We start from the raw sequence: 9,980 nt of genomic DNA, 5'->3' as shown, positions 1-9,980 counted from the left end.
AGTGCCCGTTATCAGGTTTGCTGTTTGTCTTAGCAGTAGAAATACTGTCCACTTTTATCAGAGCTTGCAATGATATCAAAGGAATTCAAGTCGGCAACAGAGAAATGAAACTATCGCAGTGGGCTGATGACATCACCGCTTTTTGCAAGGATGAATTTGTCGCTAGGAGGACCGCTGGAGTTACTAGATAGCTACAGCGACTGCAGTGGTTTGAAACTAAATGCTTCTAAAGAGGGAATGTGGCTAGGAAAAAATGCAAATAGGACGGACAGTCCCTTTCAGATTAAGTGGCCACAGAGGCCCATCTGTGCTTTGGGAACATCATTCACATATATTAACCTTACATTATGCGAAACAGACAATTTTGCACCAAAAATTACCAAATTACAGAAACGTTTTAATATATGGTCGCGGTGTGACCTTTCGCTGCTTGGAAGTACGTTAGTATAACAATTGCTAAGACCTTAGGTTTATCAAAACTGATTTTATAAAGTGCCTGTGTTCACTCATCGGCACATGTGATTGGCACAGTTAATAAATTGGTTGCTAATTTTGTCTGAAATTGCAAAATACCAAAAATTAAAAGTGACACTCCAACTGGGCCAAAGGAAAAAGATGAGGGTCTACATTTAACAGAATAAGAAACAGTTTCTAAATCTTTACAATGTGTCTGGGTTAAAAGAATGAAGGAAGGTGTCGGAATCAGTGGATGGCTATTCCATCTTTTTACTTAGAGAATATGGTCCCTTCATCATTGTTTGATTGCAATCATGATGTAAAACTTCTCAATCTCAACGCCGTGTAACTTTTTTACAGAGATGTTCTTAAAACCTGGGCAGAAGTTCAGGAGTTACTTGCGAAAGATTGTGTTTAGATCCATCCTAGGGATTTTATCTTTTGGAATAATAAAAATATTACTATGGCGGGTAAATCTATATATGGGAAGTAATCATGGCGTGCTGTTAGAATTGAGAGAATTAAAGACCTTCAGGACGAGAGTAACAGCTTCTTAGGATTTGAACAATTCTGCAGAAAAACTGGTCTTAAGCCACCCTTTACTAAATATTATGGGTTAATATCGGCTATACCATACAAATGGAAATGTGATTTAAGGTCGAGTGCTAGTAAAAAAGCACCTAAGAGAGAAGACAAACGCTTCTGGCTCTTATGAACACACCTGTAAAAGTATTCGCAAATTCTTAATTCAAAGAGGATTTCATGAACCTTTGGCCAGTGCTATACTCTGCAGACTTGGATTAGTTCCTCGTAAGCTGGAAGCAATTTATTCACTCTCTTTTAGCATAACTAGTGACACTAAATTAAGTATGTTTCAGTGCAAGATAATCCATGACAAAGTTTACCTTACGGTCGCAAGCTATTTATGATAAAAATTGTAAACTCTCAGCTTTGCATACATTGTAATTCAGTTGAAACACTATCTCATATCTTACTTGACTGCAAAGCAGTTTAATGACGTTTGGGTCAAAGCTATGAACTGGTGGAATCATCAAAGTGGTGACCACTATACCGTAGATGTTTTGTGCATACTATATACTATAGTATACACCTCTTCAACTACTTCATCTTTCTTGGGAAACGATACATATTTCCCCAAAGAACTGGGCTAAAAGCTCCTAATCTTATTCACGTTTTTGATTCTGTCATGAACCAAACCATTGTACAAATAGAAATATTTAATGCTAAAGGGAAAATGAACAAGTTCTTATTGGTGTGGAAACCTCTCCTCTGTTTAATTTAATATAATTTAAACAGTCAGTACTTGCAAGCTTGTATGGGATTGTGTTGTAGTCTTTGTTTTGTTTGCTTAGTAAAAATCAAAGTTTTGTCAATGTTGTTTCATTTTCATCTAATTAACAAGCGGTGGTTGGGGGGCACACCTGATCGAGGCAAGGCTCTGTCACGGTGTAGTTTCATTGGCCAAGAAACTCTTTGAATGTGAGCTACAATCACTTAGTTTCAAATAGGTTAAGTTTGAAGTCAAAAGTATCTCCCCCGAAGGGACTCGAACTCACTTCCTTTGATTTACAGGTCCAACACGCTATTCCATTTCGCCACGGGAATGTCTTTGCTAAATGGGACACATTTCCGTCACAGGGATTTTCAAGGTCATGAGTCGGAAGAAGTGGCCACCTTGCACAGAAGCGATATTTTTCTTTGTTGGTGGGCCCAGCTGAGTCGAGATCCATCCGTAAACAGGTATTATAAGGTCATCCGTCCAAAATGAGTTGAGAACGGAATAAAGCATGAGATTTCGGTTAAGACATATAAAAACGTTTTGCATGCAAGAATGAGTTGGCTTTCATATGGTAGAACTTGAAGATTGTTATGCACTTTGGTGTCTCGCTTCTTCTCGGTATCCATTTGCACAAACGTTTTCACTGTATACCTAAAATGCTCCAATAAATGCAAATATTAATCATACACCTGATGCGAGATTTGACGGAGATCACCTGGATTCCATTCTTTTCGTAACGAATGTAGTTTTGCATAATTCGTTAGCCCCATCAAGGGTAACATTTTAAGAGCTTAATAGGATGACGTGTGAGGAGTGGGATTCGAACCCACGCCCACATGAGTAGACTGCGACCTGAAAGCAGCCCCTTGGACTTCTCGGCCATCCTGACACCTACGACCTTAATCGGGCCGTATGTATGTTTGCATACTATTGTTTCTCTTAAGAGTAAAAAAAAAAAGGGTTGAATTTCAGCGGATCTCAAGCGATATCGCTGCTAGCCGTTAATAAAGAGGACATTACAGAGTCTAGCTTGTCCCCAACACAGCGGAAAACCCGTCCATTAAAAAGCCAATTTATAAGTGCTTATTGCACGCGTTATCCACAGGATTAACAGGAAGGGCTTACATCTACTGGTGCTTCATTTCATCGTTAATTTATTGATCACGGGAACACTAGAAACCACAAATGACGAGCTGCCAACGTCAGTGGCTTCGTAGCTAAGTTGGTTAAAGCGCCACATCGGTATCGCAAGGTCACGGCTTCAAACCCTGTTGAAGGCCTGAACTTTTTAGGCTTCTCCTCGCAATTGCCAAAATTTGCGTACATACCTGCGAGGATCATAGCTTCACTTGATTTCCTATCAGCAGTTTAATATAGGATTCATTTCAGAGTTTTTCTTGTCTGGCGCAGAAACAACCGCTGTCCCCCAAGTAAGGAGTTACCCATATTTGGTATGGTTACGCAAGATGCCATTATACTGCCCCCCTCCTAAACTGAGTATCCGGCCCGGACACCATATACTTATGTTCAGAAATGTGTACTGAAGCCTACAATAACATCAACGGCCTGAATGAAACGTTCAATGTTCATTTAGGCGAAGCAATCAAAACTAAAACAAACATACCTTCAAGTGAAACGTACAGGAAGGTTGCACTCTCTCTCCCGTTACAAAGTCGTTGTATCTGAGGGGTCTGCGTCGACTCTGTTGGGAACGTCTGAGGGTTCCTTGGTCCCTATGGAAGTGCGACGTTTGGTCCAATTTATCATTTTCCTCATTTGATTGGGGGTCGCTGGGACTGGATCCGGGGGTCCGACCTCTTACTCTGCGACGGTTTTCCCTAGCTTAAGTGCCAGGATTGCTCATCAGGGTCGACGGTTGTGGAACGCTTCCTTCGAGTTCACCCTCCTGCCGTTCGACAGGCTGATCCTCGAACTAATAGGCACGAGTCGTGCCACGGTACGTCCACAGCCTGCTTCTATGCACAACGTTCGGTCTTGCCTGAGGGCCTCTGTGGATTCTGTACACGACATCAATGATGCGGTCTAACACAACATATAGCCCCTCCCACGGCCGGCTGAGCTCGGGCGATAATCCCTTCTTCCACTGAGGATTGTGCAACCACACCACTGCTCCCCTACTAAAGGTAGAGGGCACACTGAGCATGTCGTAACGACTCTTCATCCTCTGCCGGCTGGTCTGTTGGTGATCCCTGGCAAAGTCGTGGGCAATTTTAAATTGAAGATCTTAATCTATGAGTGTACTCGGCATAGTTTTGATTCTCCAAGTGGTCGTGCGGTAAATGCATGTACCAGTCTCCCCGATGAACGTTTACGAAGGAGGCCAGCTGATTCTTTAGAGTGCGGTTGTAGCGTTAAACCATGCCGTCAGACTTGGGATACAAGGCGGTTGTCCTAACCTTATAGTTTCCAAGTAACGAACAAAGCTACTGAAACACGCGAGACTCAAAGTGTCGACCTTGGTCGGAGTTGAGCTCAGCGGGTACACCAAATCTGCTAAAAAAAACTGCGACCCTGAAACAACAGCCACCAAAGTTGTTTCCTGGTTCGGGAGGGCGTAAGCCTCTGGCTATTTACTAAAACAATCCACGCTTGTTTTTCGGAAGTGGGCCGAGGACGTCAATGGCCATTCGTTCCCGTAGGTTTTCCATAGCTGTAGAGTTGCTTTGCAGTGGTGATCTTTAGGTCACTTTTGAAGCCTTCTTGGAAGCACAAGGGTCACACTTGTGACACCATTCTTCAACATCACGTCGATAGTGGACCCAAGAAAATCTTTCACAGCCTTTGCCTTAGCTCTTAGAGACCCCCAGGTGGCCAATCACTGGACTGTCATGCAGGCGTTTTAGCACATTAGCGCAAAGTTCGGTAGAAAGTACCAGCTGCCTCGTCACCCAATTATGTTCAGGAGATTGCCATCGATGATAGAGCACACGGCCATTTCGGAGAGCCAGGGAGTCCCACTGGGACCAGTATGCTTTGGTAACGGAGTCAAGATGTGAAACAGCTGGCCAATCTGGACGTTCTCCAGCCTTCCTCCACGTAAGGAGGTGAGATATCACTTTGTCTGCAATTCTGGTAATTCTGTTCACAGGCAGTATGTCGTGCCCTCTCCATCGAGGGGTTTGTTCCAGGGAGTAGCACCCTGAGGACATAGTCCTGTGGCTTGGAGGAAAAGGTAGCATCGGGCTCCCACCGCCTTGGCCATCCCGACCAAAATCGGTATCCTCTTGATTTTGGCAATGTGGGAAGGTTGTATCAAAGCAAGGCCGTCCTGATACGCCTGCATTCTGATGGCTCGATTAGCAATACTAAAGTCATAAGTCGGCATTTTCTCCAACCATCTCGGTAACTGTCTCTGCGTTTTGTTCTGACAGTGAACTGTCTGGCTTAGAGGTAGGGGTGGCAGTGCTCAATGGCTTTAAAAATTGCCAGATGTTCATAACTAGTAGTACAGTAATTGCGTTCAGGTTTACTGAGGGCATGGCTGTAGTACGCAATAACTCGTTCTCCACGGTCACACACTTGAGAAAGTACTGCTCCGATACCAACAATTGCCACAATTGCATGATTATCAGATTGCAGACAAAGTGATATCTCACCTCCTTACGTGGAGGAAGGCTGGAGAACTTCCAGATTGGCCAGCTGTTGCACACCTTGACTCCGTTACCAAAGCATACTGGGCCCAATGGGACTGTCTGGCTCTCCGAAATGTTGTGCTGTACCATCGATGGCAATCTCCTGAACATGGTTGGGTGACGTGGCAGTTGGTACTTTCTACCGAACTTTGCGCTAATGTGCTAAAACACCTGCATGACAGTCCAGTGACTAGCCACCTGTGGGTATCAAAGAGCTTAGGCAAAGTCTGTGAATAATCTTATTGGATCCACTATCGCCGTGATGTTGAAAAATGGTGCCGAAAAGTGACCCAAAGATCACCCTTGCAGCCCTACAACATTGGAGAACCCAGGGAACGAGTGGCTATCGAAGTCTTCGGCCCGCTTCCGCAAACCAAGCGTGGCAACAGATACATTTGATTGCTATGGATAATTTTAGTAAATGGCCAGGGGCTTACGCCCTCCCGTACCAGGAAGCCACTATGGTGGCTGATGTTTTAGTGTCGCAATTCTTTAGCAGATTTGGTGTACCCGCTACGCTCCACACCGACCAAGGTCCAAACTTTGGGTCTCGCGTGTTTCAGGACGTTTGTTCCTTACTTGGAACCAACAAGGTTAGGAAAACCGTCTTGCATCCCCAGTCTGAAGGCATGGTGGAACGCTACAACCACACTCTAGAGAGGCAGCTGGCTGCCTTCGTAAACGTTCACCAGGGAGACTGGGGCCTGCATTTACCGCGGGATGACTTGGACTTGGATGAACAAAACTGAGCCGAGTACACACTTAGATTACAATCCTCCGCTGAGATTGCCCACGACTTTGCCAGGAATCACCAACAGCTTAGCAACCAGAAGGTGAGGAGGGGTTCCGAAATGCGCAGTGTACCCTCTACCTTAAATAGGGGAGCAATGGTATGTTTGCACAATCCTCAGGGGAAGAAAGGGTTATCGCCCAAGCTCAGCGAGCCGAGGGAGGTGCTCTATGTTGTGTTAGACCGCATCAGTGATGTCGTGTACAGAATCCAGAGAGGCTCTCGGGCAAGACCAAACGTTGTGCATAGAAACAGGGTGTAGATGTTCTGTGGCACAACTCGTGCCTATTGGCTCAAAGATCAGCCTGTAGGACGGCAGGAGAGTGAACTCGAAGGGGGCGTCCCACAACAAGCGACCCTGATGAGCAATTCTGGCACTCAAGCCAGGCGAAACCGACGCAGACTAAGACATCGGCCAACCAGATCCAGTCCCAAGGACCAACAAGCCAGCAAGGAACATGATGATATGAATAAAACGTCTCATTTTCATGGGGACCAGGGAGCCCTCAGACATTCCCATCGGAGTCGACGCAGACCTCTCAGATGCAAAGACTTTTTTACGGGAGAGACAGTGCAACCTTCCTGTTGCACTTGAACGTACGTTTTAGTTTTGTTTTTTTTGCCTTAATTAATGAACATTGAACATTTCATTCGGGCCGTTAATGTTATTTTAGGCTTCAGTGCACATTGGATATAAGTATGTCCTATCCGGGCCGGATACTCAGTTCAGGAGGGGGGCAGTGTAATGGCATCTTGCTTGACCACAACAAATATGGATAACTCCTTACTTGGGGGACAGCGGTTGTTTTGGCCTGAGACAGAAAAAACTATGAAATGAATCCTGTATTGATCTGTGGATACGAAATCAAATGAAGCTATGATCCTCGCACTTATGTACGCAATTTTAGGCAATTGCGAAGAGAAGCCTAAAAACTTTAGGACTTCAACGAGGTTTGAACCTGTGACTTCGCGATACCGGTGCGACACTCTAACCAACTTCCCGGGATGAATGAATCAACGATGAAATGAAGCACCAGTAGATGTAAGCCCTTCCTGTTAATCCTGTGGATAACGCGGGCAATAAGCACTTATAAATTAGCTTTTTTTATCGATGGATTTTCTGCTATGTTGGGGACAATCTAGCCTTTGTAATGTCCTCTTTTTTAACGGAGGCTTATTAACTAATCCGCGTTGCGGCTGGCAGCGATAACGGTTGAGATTCGCTTAATTTCATCCAAGGCAGAGGTGTTGGGCTTGGATAACGTCCACTACGCTAGGATGACTCAAAAGGGAAACAATTGGTATGCAAACAAACACACACAAGCAGCCGTATGTCTCAGGATGGCCGAGCGGTCCAAGGCGCTGCGTTCAGGTTGCAGTCTACTCATGTAGGCGTGGATTCGAATCCCGCTCCTGACACGTCATTCTATTACGCTCTTTAAGTGTTACTCTTAATGGGGCAAACGAATCATGCAAAACTAAATTCGTCACGTCTTTTTAAGCTAAGCACTGTTTGCAGGTTTGGAAGAGCAAAATAATATTAACTTGAACCTATTGTTCATAAAATGGAATCCGGGTGATCTACGTCAAATCTTGCATCAGGTGTATGATTAATATTCGCATTTATTGGATGATTTTAAATATACAGTGAAAACGTTTGTGCAATTGGATATCGAGAAGAAGCGAGACACTAAAGCGATTAACAGTCTTCAAGTTCTACCACATGAAAGCCAAGTCATTCTTGCACGCAAAAGTCTTTTAGATTTCTTAATTAAAATCTCATGCTTTATTCCGTTCTCAGTTCATTTTGGACGGCTGCACGTACAATACCTGGATACGGATGGATCTCGACTCAGCTGGGCCCACCAGCAAAGGGAGTGTGGCCACTTCTTCCGACCCACGACCTTGAAAATCCCAGTGGCGCAAATGTATTCCGTTTATCTAAGAAGGCAACCCCCGTGGCGTAATGGGCTAGCGTGTTCGATTTATAATTCAAAGGTTGTGGCTTCGACTCCCTTTGGGGGAGGTACTTTTGACTTCAAACTTAATCTATTTAAAACGTAACTGATTCTATCTCCATTTAAAGAGTTTCTTGACCAATCACAGGAAACCAAAGCTCGGTTTTCGATTTATAGACTTTGTATTGGAAAATTAAATCTGAGCTTATAAATGTTAAAATAAGCTGTAAATGTAGAAATAAACTTCACTTACCTCTACGTACAGTTGTCCTCGTCTTTTCTGTGCAATCGGAGGGCAAAATGTATCAGTTTTAGCCGGGTTTGTGGCTTTCGAATTTTCACGATGTCGTTAGTTGCCATTTCCCCTCATAAAGAGAAGAGAGGCTGGTGACTCGCGGCGATCTCGTCCCACAAATTGCTCTCGCATCAAAAAGCAACGGTCCGAATCGCCATAAAAACACCACAGCCTTAAGGCTAACTAAATTTCCTATCACATCAATTCCACTCCGGGACAACAGAGCGAGTTTTGGCGGATAAATTCAAAGTAATGTCCGGCCTTTTTTAATCTTCCCATGCGTTGAGCTAGAAGTGTGGCTACGGCCGTTATAGCTTGATGGCGATCATATTACATTCTGCACTCTCATTGGCCAAGTGTTTAAAATTGTCCAATGAGATTGCAGAACGTATACGTTAAAATACAGGTACTCGCGGCGGGTATCGAAACCACCTTACTTCAGTACCGTCGGTGACCGTTCTCAGTTCTGCTTATAAGTATATACGACGCTCTAACCTACTGTACTACGGGCACTACGAACAGCGTGGTAGCTTCAACGAACCTCGTGGTAGCTTCCCTGGAGCCCTTTAATGGTTGGATTTGCCTCGTCGAACCTGTGTTTCATATTCCATGGGATTTCTTTAGTCTTTTCCATATATTTTAAAGAACGAAGATTTTAGTGTAAAGATTTTTCACATTTATCATTCCAATTTTTAAGAACGAATAATTTTCATGGTGAAGTATTTGTTCATCTCCCCTACTTGATTAAGTTTATCGTACATGCACTTTTTCTTGAACGTTCCGCAAGCGGTTACGCAGCGCGGAGCCGGCTAGCTCAGTCGGTAGAGCATGATACTCTTAATCTCAGGGTCGTGGGTTCGAGCCCCACGTTGGGCGGTGCACCTTTTATTTTTTGGCTGACTAACGCTCTTGTGCCCTTCTTGCGGAAGTCATCAACTTTGCTTTTCGTACAGTAAAAACTTGAGGGAGTCACGGACTTTAGAATATGACTTTAAAAGCAAAAGTTGGAAATCAAACAGACCTAAGGCAACAGAAGTAATAACGCTTGCAGTCCTTACTCAATTTCCTCAAGTATTCCGATTTTGGTCTGCATTTTTACATGGAAGTTGGACTACCGTTGAAAGGTCCTTTGTTTGGTTTGGTTTTCTTGAACTACTAGCCCATTAACGAAGTTTTACCTTAGTTTGGTTCGCGTCTCGGAAAAGTCACGACGTAAAGCGTTGCGGCTACAGGTAAAAAATAACTCTTTTCGGAAATTAAAGCCCACTACTTTAAGAAACTCGTATGTTGTTTTCGCCCACTCTTTGGCGAAATCGTAACGTGCCACAAAGTCACATCACTGAAAAAACCTTCAGTTTAAGCTTTATGATATAAAGGTACAAAAATGGACGACGATGGCCAGGAAATTGTCACAAGAGCTTAGTTAAAGAGAGGTTTCGCTAATAAATTGATGAAAAGTGAAATGCTAGCTTTAAAAAGAGAAGTCATGGGTCCGTGTACCTTCCAAGAATAACTTCTAAATCAGATT

At 43.9% G+C, this 9,980-nt stretch overlaps 1 non-coding gene across 1 annotated transcript; it reads left to right on the top strand.

The window, feature by feature from the left end:
• Window positions 1–9,255: 9,255 nt before the first annotated feature.
• Window positions 9,256–9,328, top strand: Trnak-cuu (transfer RNA lysine (anticodon CUU)). The gene has a single exon. It is a non-coding gene; the product is annotated as a tRNA-Lys (tRNA).
• The last annotated feature ends 652 nt before the right edge of the window (window positions 9,329–9,980 follow it).

The sequence above is a fragment of the Montipora capricornis genome, chromosome 8 (genome assembly GCF_036669925.1).
Source record: "Montipora capricornis isolate CH-2021 chromosome 8, ASM3666992v2, whole genome shotgun sequence".
Taxonomy (NCBI): Eukaryota; Metazoa; Cnidaria; class Anthozoa; order Scleractinia; family Acroporidae; genus Montipora; species Montipora capricornis.
This window is presented reverse-complemented; position numbering and strand designations above follow the sequence as displayed.